Genomic DNA, 17449 nt, shown 5'->3' with positions numbered 1-17449 from the left:
GTGATTGCTCTGGGTCTCCATGGATAATCCAGGGTGAGCCTACTATGTGCTGGAGAGGAGAGTAGCAACCTGTCCAATAGCAACCCCGGGCAATCTTGGTATCCTTTGCCACAGATGTCCTTGCAGGTCACAGACTAGGAGGTGGAACTCCTTGGCAGGCCATCCCGTCTACCTCGGCTTAGAATCCTTTGCTTTTTGTTACAGTTCGAACAGTAAGGTATTTCATTTTAATGTTTCCAAATTCCACCTCTTAGCATCTAGTACCTGTCCAGGTGCTGACACTGTCCTCATGGCTCCTACTCTCCCTCTGGACCAGTTGTTTTTAACCTGTAGGTTACCACCCCTCTGGGGTCGAATGACCCTTTCATAGATATTTATACTACGACCCATAACAGTAGCGAAAATTACGTTTGTGAAGTAGAAACAAAAATGACTTCCCAGTTGGGGGGGGGGGTGTCTCTGCCACATGAAGAACTGTGTTAAAGGGCTGAAGCCTTAGGAAGGGTGAGAACCACTTCAGCTGTCGATAAAATGTCCCGTGTCCTCCACTGTCTCAGGAAACCCCTGATTGCCATGTTTGCATCCATCCTCACTGATAGACAGAGGTCGACCAGGTGGCTCTTCCTGAAGCATGGTGGGAGCTCTCAGGGTTAACCACACCTCCCCCCCCAACAGTGCTTTGCATGCATAACTGATGCAGGGAGGGTGACAAGCCTTACCACTAAGCCACACCCCAGCTCTGTTTAAGTGTATTTTAAACCTGTCTTATAAGTGATATTTATTTTTGGTCAGAATATAGGGATTTTTCAGCTGCAAGAACCCTTGGAAATTACATGTCAACTCCCTCCCTCCACCCCATAGGTTTTGTAGAATTTCAGCTCAGATTAGCTGAAGATCTCAAAAAGCAGGGCTGGGAAGTCTGTCGCATGGCTTGTCACGATAGATTTTTTTATGGTAGAATTGGCTAGACATTCTCTTAACTCATCATGGGACGGTATGAATGAATCTTTTAAAATATTTCTATTTTTAAAAAGATTTATTTTAATTATTACATATGCGAGCACATGTGCCTCTGTGTGTGTGTGTGGGGTGTGTGTTCATGTGTGTAGGGTGAGCATGTATGTGCATGTGAGAGGTGTGTGTCAAGGGTATGTGTATATATGTATGAAGGGGTGTGTGTGTGGTGTATGGGCGGATGTGAGTGTGTGTAGGGTGTGCATGTATGTGCATGTGAGGGGTGTGTATGTCTTTGGAGGTGTGTGTGTGTATGAGGCGTGTGTGTGTATGTATGTATGGAGGAGTGTGTGTATGGGGGCATGCATACATGTGTGCATGTGTGTATGTGTGTGAGCATACAGGGGTGTGTGGGTTATACATGTGCATGGGGTGCTCATGGAGGCCAGAAGGCATCGGATCCCCTGGACCTGGAGCTATAGGAGGACGTCAGTCATCTAAAGTGGGTGCTGGGCTCTCAACTTGGGTCCTTTACAAGAGCAGCATATGCTACGCTGAGCTGTTTCTCCAGCCCTTTATTTTTATTTTTACTCAAGTGTATGTGTGAATGAATGTCTGCATGAGGATAATGGGGTGTGTGTGTGTGTGTGTCCCCGCACATGAGAGTTTGTGTTCGTGTGTGTTCCCAAAGAGGCCAGGAGATAATATATATATATATACTGTCACTGTCTTCAGACACACCAGAAGAGGGCATCAGATCCCATTACAGATGTCTGTAAGCCACCATGTGGTTGTTGGGAATTGAACTCAGGACCTCTGGAAGAGCAGCCATCCAGCCCTGAAGAATGCATTTTAAAAGCAGGACTGCGGCTCTCAAACCTGACAGGTGAGAGTACAGGGGGAGAGACTTGGGGATTTGAAGGTCTTTTACTCATTATGTATCCCCGAGGTTTTAAGACTTGCTTGGTTTGGCATCAGAAGAGAGACCTAGCTCCATCTGCCGTGCAGGCTGAGCGTCTTTCTGGCTGTTAATTCCCAGCGCCGGATCACAACCATCATTTCATGTCTTGAAAATCTAAAACCGAGCCAACATCATATGTTCCCCACTAGGAGAAAGGCCAGTATCTCCTTCTATGGGCCGCCCGTCTCTGAGTGTTTAAGACCCAGAGGGTTATAGAGTCCTGTGGTTGAAGACAGGCAGGTGGCAGGGCAAAAAAACAAACAAACAAAACAAACAAACAAACAAAAAAAAAAAAACAAGCTTCAATCAGTACTATGACTCCTTCTGGCTGTCACGTGGCTGTCAGAGCTAACTCTGAGCTCTCCCAAAGTGGAGAGAAGGGCAGCTCCTCTGGGCAGACACAGCCCTTGGCAGTTGGTGGGGCCAGTGACACCTGGGCTAGACTCCAGTAACCACTTGCTGGTTTGAGCTAAGGGCTCCCACTTCAGAAAGTTACCCTGACTAATGAGGTCCTCTAGTTCCTCCCACCCCCATCTGACAGAGGGAGGCTGGTTTCAATACTGACTGTCCTCTGTGGAACCACTGTGGCCCCTGTGGGAGGATGAGGACCCCTGCTTCTTCCAGATTCCTAGGTTCATAAATTTTATAGGTCAGTCTTTCAGTTCGTGAGGCCATATCAGTCAGGGTTTCTGTCGCTGGAAGAAAACACCATAACCAAAAAGTAACTCGGCGAGGAAAGGGTTTATTTGGCTCACACTTCCACATCAGTACTATATCACTGAAGGAAGTCAGAACAGGAATGGCAATAGAACGGGACCCTGGAGATGAGAGTTGATGCAGAGGCCATGGAGGAGTGTTGCTTACTGGCTTGCTCCTTATGGGTTGCTCAGTTTGCTTTCTTATAGAACCCAGGACCACCAGCCCAAGGATGGCACCACCCACAATGGGCTGGGCCATTCCCCATCAACCACTGTGGTGGTTTGAATATGCTTGGCCCAAGAGAAACAGCACTGTTAAAGAGGTGTGGCCTTGTTGGAGGAGGTGTGGCCTTGTTGGAGGAGGTGTGGCCTTGTTGGAGGAGGTGTGGCCTTGTTGGAGGAGGTGTGGCCTTGTTGGAGGAGGTGTGGCCTTGTTGGAGGAGGTGTGGCCTTGTGAGAGGTAGTGTGTCTCTGTGGAGGAAGGGCTTTGAGGTTTCATACATATGCTCAAGTATGGCCAGAGTGAGAGTTCTTAGCTCTTTCTCCAGCACATTGTCTACCTGCACACTGCCATGGACTGAACCTCTGAAACTGTAAGCCAGCTCCAATGAAATGTTTTCATTTCTAAGAGCAGCCTTGGTCATGTTGTCCCTTCATAGCAATGACACCCTAACTAAGATAAGCACTGGATAGGTTTCCTCCCCTCAGGTGATTTCGGCTTGTGTCAAGTTTCTATAAAACTGCTCGCACAACTGACCCTTTGTCAGCTTGACACAAACGTCACTTTCCTTTCTCATTCATCCCCAAGACCTCACATTAAAAATACAAATAAAGACTAAAAAATCCCACAGATTCAAACACGTTAAAAATTCAGAGTCCCTCAACTATGAGCTCCAGTAAATTAAATAAGTTAAATAAGTTCTTCAAGAGAGAAGAACCAGGGAACAGTCACAACGGAATCAAAGCAAAACCAAACTCTGAAAGTGTAAATAACTGAGCATTCAGTGGCTGAGATTGACTCATGATCTCCCAGCTCCTCCAAGGGATGTGGGTCATTCCCTGGCTCTGAGTCTGAAAATCCCACAGCTTGTCTTCCAGACCCTGGCTGACCCCACTGTACAGCAGCTGTTGGTTTTGGTGGTTGTCCCATGGTTACGGCCATTTCCGAAATGCTGGGGCTTTCTGTTTTCATCAATTGCTCTTCATCGGCTCCCTTCATGGTGCCAAACTTCAACCTCCCTGCCTGGCCTCCTCAGCCCTGGGCCTTCAACTGAGGCACTGAGGCTGTACCTTTCCCAGTGTCCCCTCCTGACCTCTCACAGTGCCAAGCCTCAGCTCTCCATGACCCCTTCATGACTTCAAAACCAGTACAACCTGGGTGGCTATCATACTACCAGATGCCAGCGTGAGGCGCAAACTTGGCTGCGTCTGGAACACAGCTTCTGTGTGCCAACTCTCAGAAAACATTTCCTATAAGATTTAACCTCGACAACGCTAGTCTCTTCTTAATCACTGATAATTTCTCAGCTCCGGCTGGCCAGCACCGAGTACCCCAAGCAAAGCAAAAGTTTCGCTTTAGTTGTTAAGCACAATTGATTCTTCAGCCCCAGCTAACCAGACTTACAACATCTTAAGTCAAAATAGCAAAAGACCTTGATAGTCTTTAAATGTCCCCCTGAAATTTCACAAGTCAGGCCTCATCTTTTACTTACTTATTTATTTGTTTGTTTGTTTGTTTAATGTATATGAGTACACTATCTTCATGATCACCAGAAGAGGGCATCGGATCCCATCACAGATGGTTGTGAGCCACCATGTGGCTGCTGGGAATTGAACTCAGGACCTCTGGAAGAGCAGTCAGTGCTCTTAACCGCCGAGCCATCTCTCCAGTCCCCCAGGCCTCATTTTCTTTTAACATTCTTATCTTCCAAACTCCTACAGGACAGCTCACCAGGTACTGAGCACTCAATGGCTTTTCTAGACTAAAGTTCCAAAGTCCTTCCACAATCCTCCCCCAAACAACATGATCAAGACTGCCACAGACCGCTAACTTGGCACCAACTTCCTTTAGTTAGGGTTTCTCTTGCTGCGATGGAACACCATGGCTCTAAGCAAGCTGGGGAAGGAAGGACTTATTTGGTGTAACACTTCCACATCGCTGTGCATCACTGAAGGAAGTCAGGACAGCAACTCCAGCAGGGCAGGGACCTGGAGGCGGGAGCTGATTCGGAGGCCATGGAGGGGTGCTGCTTACTGGCTTGTTCCTCATGGCTTGCCTCCCCTGGCTTGCTCAGTCTACTTTCTTACAGAACCCACGATGACCACCAGCCCAGGGATGGTACCACCCACTATGGGCTGGGGCCACCCCCATCAATCACTAATTGAGAAATGCCTTACAGTGTGGAGGTATATTCTTAACTGAGGTTCCCTCCTGTCAGATGACGTTAGCTTGCGTCAAGCTGACATAAAGTTATCCAGAAGAATGGCCATTAGGAGGTAAGAAGGTCCAGGGGACAGCTGTGTGGTCTCCTCTTCCCCTGGAGAACCTCATGCTTCAGGCTCCGGACAGAGGTAGTCGAGTTCTGCTCTTTGGCTAGCCACAGGGAACAATTCCTTCTAAGGACAGGAGTATCTGCAGTGAGATCCACCCCTTTTCTTATTTTGATGCCTCACTGGCGGCTCTGCCCTTCTGAAACAGAGCGACTTCTATCTATCACGGGACAAAAAGGTACAAAACCAGATGCAGGTAGAATTTACCAGAGGCCTCTTGACACGCGCATAGCACATTGCATTATGGCCTTTCCTGTTCTCCAGGGTGGGAATGATGGTAGGATTCAGATCGCATGTGCTGGCGGCTTCCAACCGTCAGTGGGAACTGCCAAGCATTCAAGAACTCATCCAGGCATCTGGGGGAGGGCTCCGGTTTTTATCTGCATATGGAATCCTGGAGGCTGACTCATTCTCTGAGCAGCTCTGCTCTTGAGCTCTCAGCTGGCTTCACTTGTGGCTTGTGCAAACCCACACTGAGACGTTGTTCCAGCCTGGGTCACGGGGCTGGGTCTGCTGTAGCCCTAGGGCAGCTGAGTCACTTCGAGTATCTGCTGTCTTCCTGCTTTCCTGCTTTCTTCTCATTGAACTAAACAGCTAGGGGGCAGGTCCTCAGTCAGCATCCACAAAGCCACTGCTTACCTGGAGGATTTCAACACACAAGGCAGGCGTAGCTTTCTATTTAGAATTCCAGCAACAAGCTACAAACGCTTAAAAAGCACCCCCCCCCCCCCCAGCTCAGTGAAAGCAAAACCAGGCAGCAAAATCAATAAATCATTAACTTAAAGAACGGCCTTTCGAGGCTCACTGCCCGGCTAGCTTTGCCAAGTGACAGAAGGGTCACTGACTTCACCGTGGAGAGGAAGTTGGTAATGATTTCCCATAGCACCCGAGCACTTGCGCTTGCGTTTGCGCCGACCGCGTTTGTGCTGATGGCGTAGAGCTTAAAAAAGCGAGGCTATATCGCCCTCTCGTGGACTTCGCATGCATAACCTACGATGCACAAGGCTTTGTGCTACAAATCACAAATGCCCACCACTGAGATACAGAAGTCAGGGAGTGTCTTGGGAAAACGCTGTCTTATTTTCATCTTAAAATGTTATTGAAATATATTTGCTTGACACAGAGAAATGCAGTAAACAATGTGTACAGCGCACATAACACCCGAGAGTGAAATTATTGCCAGTCACAATGAAAGGGGACAGGTGCAGACCGGATTATTGTAACGTACACACACTATTCATGAATGAGTGACACACCATAGGACTCATTCTAGAAAGGCGTATCTAAGTGGCTTTATCAAATATTAGTACTACGAATACCCCTTTTAATCTAGCACACAAACCGCGAGGTACGAAGTGATAAAACCAAGTTAATTAGCATATTTGTCCCCTCACATACTTTCTTTTCACAAGAACCCTTAGTCTCAGCAATTTTTGCATATGCAGTGGAGTGAAGCTTGCCTGTGAGCAAGGCCAGCCTTGAGAAGTTTCCTTCCGAGAGCCAGGGAACCGAGCAGCAGGCTGTGTGCTGAGCTGCTGGTGTGTGTGTGTGTGGGGGGGGTGGTGGGTGGGTGGGGGGGTGGGTGTGTGTGTTGTCTGAGCTCCCCCTAACCCACCCGATCTCTACAGCTGTTCTGGGAGTCTCAATTACTTCTGTTTTGACCAAGCCAATTTAATTGGGTGTCTGTCAATCCCACCTGAGGGAGAACGGCCTGGAATCGATTAGTAATTGTAGCAAAGCCACCTCAGTGGCTAATTAGTGAACTGGCCCTTGGATTAGCACTGAGGGGAGAAAGCTGACCTCTCTGAACACTGTGCTGTCAGCTGTTCATAATCAACGCTGTCATTGTTACTTAGAAGGACTAGACATTCTAGAGAGAATATCGGTTGTTCATTTAAAATAATCATAGTTTAATGTAAAACTCTGAGAGATTTCAATACTTTGTTCTGATTTGCCCAGAAATAATTGGTATAACAAAACTTCTGGGAATGCCTAAAACTTGCTCCAATTGTAAATGCCAAGTGGAGGCAGTGAGATAGCTCAATGGGGGACAGTGAGATAGCTCAGTGGGGGGGCAGTGAGATAGCTCAGTGTGGGGATAGTGAGATAGCTCAGTGGGGGGATAGTGAGATAGCTCAGTGGGGGACAGTGAGATGTTTCAGTGGGCAAAAGTGTGTGTTGTGAAGGCATGGCGCTATGGCTCCAGTCCCAAAATGCATGTAAAGGCGAGAGAACCAGATCCATAACATTGTCCTGTGCCTTACACACACACACGCATGCACACACACACACACACACAGACACACACATACACACAGACACACACACAGGCACACACAGACACACAGGCACATAAGCACACACAGACACACACACATACAGACACACACATACAGACACACACACACAAACACACACACAGACAAACACACAGACAAACACACAGACAAACACACACACAGACAAACACACACACAGACAAACACACACACAGACAAACACACACAGACACACACACACAGACACACACAGACACACACAGACACACACAGACACACACAGACACACACATACAGACACACATACAGATATACACACACAGGCACACATGTACAGACATACACACACACATATACACATACAGACACACATACAGACACATATACAGACACACACACAGACACAGACATATACACACAGACACACACACATACACACAGACACACATACAGACACACACACACACAGGCACACACATACAGACACACACACACACATACACACACACACAGACATATACACACAGACACACACACATACACACAGACACACATACAGACACACACACACAGGCACACACATACAGACACACACACACACATACACACACACACACACACACACACAGTATCCCCCACCCCACCCTATCACAGCCCTGAAGAACAGTCCAAGAGGAATTCATTTCTGCACAAAGTGATTTTTTAAAAGACGGATTTGCACAGGGCCAGGGCAAGCATCAATCTGGTTTCAGAATTTTGTTATTTTAAAACGAGTCACAGCAGAGCGAGCTCAGCTATGCATTTGCAGCAGCACGGAATCAGAAGCTGAATAAACTTAACAGGGGAGGTGTGAAACGTGTTCTGTGAATAAATTTGAAGTTTGTCTGCTTGATTGACAGGCAGATTGGACCATCTATCGGTGACGGGAGGCAGTGATTTCTCCCTGACTGTCTAATGAAATAAAAGTCTGGAGTTGATCTCTTCATGGGGTCGGAGGGGCATCAATCCTGGCTGGCTTTTAAGAATTAGTATTTCAATGGACTGTTGTGATTCTATGGGTTTTTGATAACAGAAGGAATATGGTCATGTTAAAGATAGTGTATGATATAACAAAAGGCTGTCTGTGAATGAGACTAAACATATGTGTAAAATACTCCCAGTACCAAAACGTCACTGAGCCACAGCCCATGAACATTCCTGGTTTCTCAGCAGTCTATTGTATTTTCCATATACTAGTAATTAAGTTTTTTAGATTTATTTCTTATATGTGTATGAATGTATTCCTGTGTGTCTGCGTGTGTGTCTGCGTGTGTGTCTGCGTGTGTGTCTGCGTGTGTGTCTGCGTGTCTGTGTGTCTGCGTGTCTGTGTGTCTGTGTGTCTGTGTGTCTGTGTCTGTGTTCCACGTGCATGTCTGGTGCCCATGGAGTCCAGAAAAGGGCATTGGACGCCCTGGAAATGGATTACAGATGATTGTGAGCCACCGTTTGGGTCTGGACTCAAGCCTGGGTATTCTGGAGGAACAGACAGTGCTATTGACCACTGAGCCATCTCTCCAGTCCTCACTCTATCATGTCACCATGGAGAGTTAACGCACAAGACCTTCCAGGAGGTGAATGGTAGGGACACATAGAGCTTACACACTTAGAGGCCACATTTAAAACAGAGATAGTGACCGCACGAGACTCCTGGCTTTGTTTTGTCATGTGCCACTTGTTATGGAGCAGGGAGGAGAGGGATGGACCTATGTGTTACGCGTTTGCCCTGTAAGTATGAGAGTTTGATCCAAGGAGCACATGTAGAAACTAGCCTTGGTGGCACATTGGTGTAACCCTAGTGCAGGATGCAGAGACAGGCAGATCCCTAGGGCTCACTGGCCAGCCAGGTACCTATGTGGCTCACTCCAAGCCAGGGAGAGACATCTTCAAAAACAAGTGGCCAGCACTTAGGGAATGACACCCGTTGATGTGTGGGTCACATGCACACACACGCGAACACACACACACACACACACACCCCACACAAGTGCATATGTGCACACATGCATACACACGCACACACACCCCACACATGCACACACATGTACACACACACCCCACACATGCACATGTACACACAAACACACACACATAGTAGATAGTTGAACATATACAAGTCTGTTATGGCTCTAGATGCCTAGTATTCCTGGTTGTAGGTTTCATTAATTAGTAAAGTAGAAATCAGGCTGCAAATTTTATTGAGTCAATAATTTATCACCATTGTTTATATTTATCATAGATATTAGCAGCATGCTTATTTGAATGTAAGATCCCATGGACTTGCTTTTGTGTGTGTATTTGTGTGTGTGTGTATTGGGGCAAGGGGTATTTATGGAAGTCAGAGGTTAATACAAGCATATTTTAACTTCTGAACCATTCCCAAGCCTCTGTGATTTTGTGATAATGAACACTCACATGCATAGAAAACATAGAAAACATACAATATCACAAGAAGTCCACTAGTGTCAGCAAAGCACTCTTCTGCCCTGCAAGATTGCTATTTCTCATCCTCGCTTTTAGACCTCTCTCTGTGTGCATGCCTGTGTGTGAACATGTCTATATGCATCTTTATGAGTTTATATCTGTCACCTTGCTGACCTGTTTACTGATTTAAAAACCAGGAAAATGTATATTTTGATACACATTATTGTATCTCACTAATGTCCTTTGTTGTGAGGTAAGGGCTCACTGTATAGCGCTGGCTGGCCTTGAACTCACAGAGAACCAGCTGCCTCTGTCTCCCGAGTGCTGGAATTAAAGGCATGAACCTCTATATAATGCTCCTCATTCACATTCATGTAAGTGGTAGAAATAATTATTAGCACCACTCTGCAGATGGGGAAACCCAAGGCACAGACTAGAGAAGTTAGGTGACGGTCAGGCTCACCCTCATAATCAAATATGGCTGCTGGTACTAACACAGTGTTGGGAATATGATATGGGATCCATAGCTACTGACAAAGTCAGGATTCGAACCAGAGTGAGATCCAGAGAGCTTCCCCACCTCCTCTTACCTTCAAAGCAGAAGGAGGAAGAAGATAGATTGAGACAGAACAGGAGGAAGGGGGACGGGAGAGACAAGTGAGGCCAAGAAGGGAGAGTGTGGCTCAGTGGAGACCTTGACACGAGGTGCTAACACAGAGTTTCCAGATGACATTTGTCTGTAGGAACAATCTGAAGGCTGAATTCCCAATGACCCCCGAGGTCCAGTCACTGCCTGGACCTGAAGGGACCGATCAACAGCTCTCTGCATCCAAATCCCGTGGGAGGGAGAGCTAAACCTTCAGGGGGGCAGACACGCCTGGGAGGCCAGAAGAGACTACACTCTGCCCACATTTCTGACTCCAGAGGAAAACACCTAACGCCATCTGGGACCCCGGTGCACGGGGGCTCTGGGAAAAGGTGGCGCAGGTCCTCCTGGTTGCTGCCCTCACAGAGAGCTCAAAAGCAGCCCCCCACGAGCAACTTGAGTCGCGGGACCACGGGTAAGACCAATTTTTCTGCTCCAAGCGACCTGCCTGGTGGACTCAGGACACTGTCCCACAGGAACAGCTGAAGACCAGTAGGCAGGAAAGACTACACGCCCAAAACCAGAACACTCTGTTCCCACAACTGGCTGAAAGAAAACAGGAAAACAGATCTACAGCACTCCTGAACACAGGACTATACGAAGGCCTAGCCACTGTCAGAAATAGCAGAACAAGGTAACACCAGAGACAATCTGATGTCGAGAGGCAAGTGCAGGAACCCAAGCACCAGAAACCAAGACTACATGGCATCATCGGAACCCAATTCTCCCACCAAAGCAAACACGGAATATCCAAACACACCAGAAAAGCAAGATCTAGATTTAAAATCACATTTGATCATGGTGCTGGAGGACTTCAAGAAAGACATGAAGAACTCCCTTAGAGAAATGCAGGAAAACATAAATAAACAAGTAGAAGCCTATAGAGAGGAATCACAAAAATCCCTGAAAGAATTCCAGGAAAACACAATCAAACAGGTGAAGGAATTAAAAATGGAAATAGAAGCAATAAAGAAAGCACAAAGGGAAACAACCCTGGATATAGAAAACCAAAGGAAGAGACAAGGAGTCGCAGATACAAGCATCACCAACAGAATACAAGAGATAGAAGAGAGAATCTCAGGAGCAGAAGATTCCATAGAAATCATCGACACAACGGTCAAAGATAATGTAAAATGGAAAAAGCTACTGGTCCAAAACATACAGGAAATCCAGAACTCAATGAGAAGAGCAAACCTAAGGATAATAGGTATAGAAGAGAGTGAAGACTCCCAGCTCAAAGGACCAGTAAATATCTTCAACAAAATCATAGAAGAAAACTTCCCTAACCTAAAGAAAGAGATGCCCATGAACATACAAGAAGCCTGCAGAACTCCAAATAGATTGAACCAGAAAAGAAAATTCTCCCGTCACATAAGAGTCAAAACATCAAATGCACAAAATAAAGAAAGAATATTAAAAACAGTAAGGGAAAAAGGTCAAGTAACATATAAAGGCATACCTATCAGAATCACACCAGACTTCTCACCAGAGAAAGCCAGAAGATCCTGGGCAGATGTCATACAGACCCTAAGAGAACACAAATGCCAGCCCAGGTTACTGTATCCTGCAAAGTTCTCAATTAACATAGATGGAGAAACCAAGATATTCCATGACAAAACCAAATTTCCACAATTATCTTTCTACAAATCCAGCACTACAAAGGATAATAAATGGTAAAGCCCAACATAAGGAGGCAAGCTATACCCTAGAAGAAGCAAGAAACTAATCGTCTTGGCAACAAAACAAAGAGAAGAAAAGCACACAAACATAACCTCATTCCAAATATGAATATAACAGGAAGCAATAATCACTGTTCCTTAATATCTCTCAACATCAATGGCCTCAACTCCCCAATAAAAAGACATAAATTAACAAACTGGATACGCAACGAGGACTCTGCATTCTGCTGCCTACAGGAAACACACCTCAGAGACAAAGACAAACACTACCTCAGAGTGAAAGGCTGGAAATCAACTTTCCAAGCAAATGGTTGGAAGAAGCAAGCTGGAGTAGCCATTCTAATATCAAATAAAATCAATTTTCAACTAAAAGTCATCAAAAAAGATAAGGAAGGACACTTCATATTCATCAAAGGAAAAATCCACCAAGATGAACTCTCAATCCTAAATATCTATGCCCCAAATACAAGGGCACCTACATACGTAAAAGAAACCTTACTAAAGCTCAAAACACACATTGCACATCACACAATAATAGTAGGAGATTTCAACACCCCACTCTCATCAATGGACAGATCATGGAAACAGAAATTAAACAGAGACGTAAACAGACTAAGAGAAGTCATGAACCAAATGGACTTAACAGATATTTATAGAACATTCTATCCTAAAGCAAAAGGATATACATTCTTCTCAGCTCCTGGTACTTTCTCCAAAATTGACCATATAATTGGTCAAAAAACGGGCCTCAACAGGTACAGAAAGATAGAAATAATCCCATGCATGCTATCAGACCACCACGGCCTAAAGCTGGTCTTCAATAACAATAAGGGAAGAATGCCCACATATACGTGGAAATTGAACAATGCTCTACTCAACGATAACCTGGTCAAGGAAGAAAGAAAGAAAGAAATTAAAGACTTCTTAGAATTTAATGGAAATGAAGGTACAACCTACCCAAACTTATGGGACACAATGACAGCTGTGCTAAGAGGAAAACTCATCGCTCTGAGTGCCTGCAGAAAGAAACAGGAGAGAGCATATATATGCAGCTTGACAGCACACCTAAAAGCTCTAGAAGAAAAAGAAGCAAATACACCCAGGAGGAGTAGAAGGCAGGAAATAATCAAACTCTGAGCTGAAATCAACCAAGTAGAAACAAAAAGGACCATAGAAAGAATCAACAGAACCAAAAGTTGGTTCTTTGAGAAAGTCAACAAGATAGATCAACCCTTAGCCAGACTAATGAGAGGACACAGAGAGTCTGTCCAAATTAACAAAATCAGAAATGAAAAGGGAGATATAACTACAGAATCAGAGGAAGTTCAAAAAATCATCAGATATTACTATAAAAACCTATATTCAACAAAACTTGAAAATCTTCAGGAAATGGACAATTTCCTAGACAGGTACCAGGTACCGAAGTTAAATCAGGAACAGATAAACCAGTTAAACAACCCCATAACTCCTAAGGAAATAGAAGCAGTCATTAAAGGTCTCCCAACCAAAAAGAGCCCGGATCCAGACGGGTTTAGTGCAGAATTCTATCAAACCTTCATAGAAGACCTCATACCAATATTATCCAAACTATTCCACAAAACTGAAACAGATGGAGCACTGCCGAATTCCTTCTATGAAGCCACAATTACTCTTATACCTAAACCACACAAAGACCCAACAAAGAAAGAGAACTTCAGACCAATTTCCCTTATGAATATCGACGCAAAAATACTCAATAAAGGGGGAGGGGGATGTTTGCCCGGGAAAGGGAATAACACTCGAAATGTATATAAGAAATACTCAAGTTAACAAAAAAAAAAAAAAAAGAAATAAATAAATATAAAAAAAAATACTCAATAAAATTCTGGCAAACCAAATCCAAGAGCACATCAAAACAATCATCCACCATGATCAAGTAGGCTTCATCCCAGGCATGCAGGGATGGTTTAATATACGGAAAACCATCAACATAATTCATTATATAAACAAACTGAAAGAACAAAACCACATGATCATTTCATTAGATGCTGAGAAAGCATTTGACAAAAATCAACACCCCTTCATGATAAAAGTCCTGGACAGAATAGGAATTCAAGGCCCATATCTAAACATAGTAAAAGCCATATACAGCAAACCAGTAGCTAACATTAAACTAAATGGAGAGAAACTTGAAGCAATTCCACTAAAATCAGGGACTAGACAAGGCTGCCCACTTTCTCCCTACTTATTCAATATAGTTCTTGAAGTTCTAGCCAGAGCAATCAGACAACAAAAGGAGATCAAGGGGATACAGATTGGAAAAGAAGAAGTCAAAATATCACTATTTGCAGATGATATGATAGTATATTTAAGTGATCCCAAAAGTTCCACCAGAGAACTACTAAAGCTGATAAACAACTTCAGCAAAGTGGCTGGGTATAAAATTAACTCAAATAAATCAGTAGCCTTCCTCTACACAAAAGAGAAACAAGCCAAGAAAGAAATTAGGGAAATGACACCCTTCATAATAGTCCCAAATAATATAAAATACCTCAGTGTGACTTTAACCAAGCAAATAAAAGATCTGTATGATAAGAACTTCAAGCCTCTGAAGAAAGAAATTGAAGAAGACCTCAGAAGATGGAAAGATCTCCCATGCTCATGGATTGGCAGGATTAATATAGTAAAAATGGCCATTTTACCAAAAGTGATCTACAGATTCAATGCAATCCCCATCAAAATACCAATCCAATTCTTCAGAGAGTTAGACAGAACAATTTGCAAATTCATCTGGAATAACAAAAAATCCAGGATAGCTAAAACTATCCTCAACAATAAAAGGACTTCTGGGGGGAATCTCTATCCCTGAACTCAAGCAGTATTACAGAGCAATAGTGATAAAAACTGCATGGTATTGGTACAGAGACAGACAGATAGACCAGTGAAATAGAATTTAAGACCCACAAATGAACCCACACACCTATGGTCACTTGATTTTTGACAAAGGAGCCAACACCATCAAATGGAAAAAAAGATAGCATTTTCAGCAAATGGTGCCGGTTCAACTGGAGGTCAGTATGTAGGAGAATGCAAATCGATCCATGCTTATCTCCCTCCCTGTACAAAGCTTAAGTCCAAGTGGATCAAGGACCTCCACATCAAACCAGACACACTCAAACTAATAGAAGAAAAAGTGGGGAAGCATCTCGAACACATGGGCACTGGAGAAAATTTCCTGAACAAAACACCAATGGCTTATGCTCTAAGATCAAGAATCGACAAATGGGATCTCATAAAACTGCAAAGCCTCTGTAAGGCAAAGGACACTGTGTTTAGGACAAAACAACAACCAACAGATTGGGAAAAGATCTTTACCAATCCTACAACAGATAGAGGCCTTATATCCAAAATATACAAAGAACTCAAGAAGTTAGACTGCAGGGAGACAAATAACCCTATTAAAAAATGGGGCTCAGAGCTAAACAAAGAATTCACAGCTGAGGAATGCCGAATGGCTGAGAAACACCTAAAGAAATGTTCAACATCTTTAGTCATTAGGGAAATGCAAATCAAAACAACCCCGAGATTTCACCTCACACCAGTGAGAATGGCTAAGATCAAAAACTCAGGTGACAGCAGATGCTGGCGAGGATGGGGAGAAAGAGGAACACTCCTCCATTGTTGGTGGGATTGCAGACTGGTAAAACCATTCTGGAAATCAGTCTGGAGGTTCCTCAGAAAATTGGACATTGAATTACCTGAGGATCCAGCTATACCTCTCTTGGGCATATACCCAAAAGATGCCCCAACATATAAAAAAGACACGTGCTCCACTATGTTCATCGCAGCCTTATTCATAATAGCCAGAAGCTGGAAAGAACCCAGATGCCCTTCAACAGAGGAATGGATACAGAAAATGTGGTACATCCACACAATGGAATATTACTCAGCTATCAAAAACAACGAGTTTATGAAATTCGTAGGCAAATGGTTGGAACTGGAAAATATCATCCTGAGTGAGCTAACCCAATCACAGAAAGACATACATGGTATGCACTCACTGATAAGTGGCTATTAGCCCAAATGCTTGAATTACCCTAGATGCATAGAACACATGAAACTCAAGACAGATGACCAAAATGGGAATGCTTCACTCCTTCTTTAAAAGGGGAACAAGAATACCCTTGGCAGGGAATAGGGAGGCAAAGTTTAGAACAGAGGCAGAAGGAACACCCATTCAGAGCCTGCCCCACATGTGGCCCATACATATACAGCCACCCAATTAGACAAGATGGATGAAGCAAAGAAGTGCAGACGGACAGGAGCCAGATGTAGATCTCTCCTGAGAGACACACCCAGAATACAGCAAATACAGAGGCGAATGCCAGCAGCAAACCACTGAATTGAGAATAGGACCCCTGTTGAAGGAATCAGAGAAAGAACTGGAAGAGCTTGAAGGTGCTCGAGACCCCATATGAACAACAATGTCAACCAACCAGAGCTTCCAGGGACTAAGCCACTACCCAAAGACTATACATGGACTGACCCTGGGCTCCAACCTCATAGGTAGCAATGAATAGCCTAGTAGGAGCACCAGTGCAAGGGGAAGCCCTTGGTTCTGCCAAGACTGAACCCCCAGTGAACGAGATTGTTGGGGGGAGGGCGGCAATGGGGGGAGGATGGAGAGGGGAAGCCCATATGGAAACAGAGGGGGAGGGGTTAGGGGGATGTTGGCCTGGAAACCAGGAAGGGGAATAACAATCGTAATGTAAATAAGAAATACTCAAGTAAATAAAGAAAGAAAAAAAAAAAAGAAAAAAAAAAAAGAAATCCCATAGCTAGATGTAACTGAACATGTCTGTAATCTTATCCCTAAAGGGGTTGAGGCAAGAGAACCATGAGTCCAAGACTAGTCTATTCAAGAAATACCAGGTCAATGAGCACATTTACAGAAACAGGTAAAACACAAATGCTGGGGCAGAGAAGAGCACTAGCTGCTCTTCCAGGGGACCCGAGTTCGATTCCCAGCACCCACACAGTAACTCAACACTGTCTGAACTTCAGTTTTTGTCATTGACTTTTGTCAGGAATGCAAGGGAAGAATAATGCAGAGTGTAAACAAATTTACCAGCAGCAAATGCCATGTACTAGCAATGCACAATCAAAAATTTAAGAAGCACTGTAGGATGATATTATATAGGTGAAGGCAGGTACAAGATAGACCGAGGCCTGTCATTGGACGA

General features: G+C 44.5%; 1 non-coding gene across 4 annotated transcripts in view; it reads left to right on the top strand.

The window, feature by feature from the left end:
- LOC148001154 (uncharacterized) overlaps positions 1-17449 on the top strand; it is a 277259-nt gene that overhangs the window by 11827 nt on the left and 247983 nt on the right. The window lies entirely within an intron of this gene.

Source organism: Rattus norvegicus, chromosome 15 (genome assembly GCF_021556685.1).
Source record: "Rattus norvegicus strain SHRSP/BbbUtx chromosome 15, alternate assembly SHRSP_T2T, whole genome shotgun sequence".
Lineage (NCBI taxonomy): Eukaryota > Metazoa > Chordata > Mammalia > Rodentia > Muridae > Rattus > Rattus norvegicus.
Note: the sequence above shows the minus strand (reverse complement) of the source record. Positions and strands in the feature narration are given on the sequence as shown.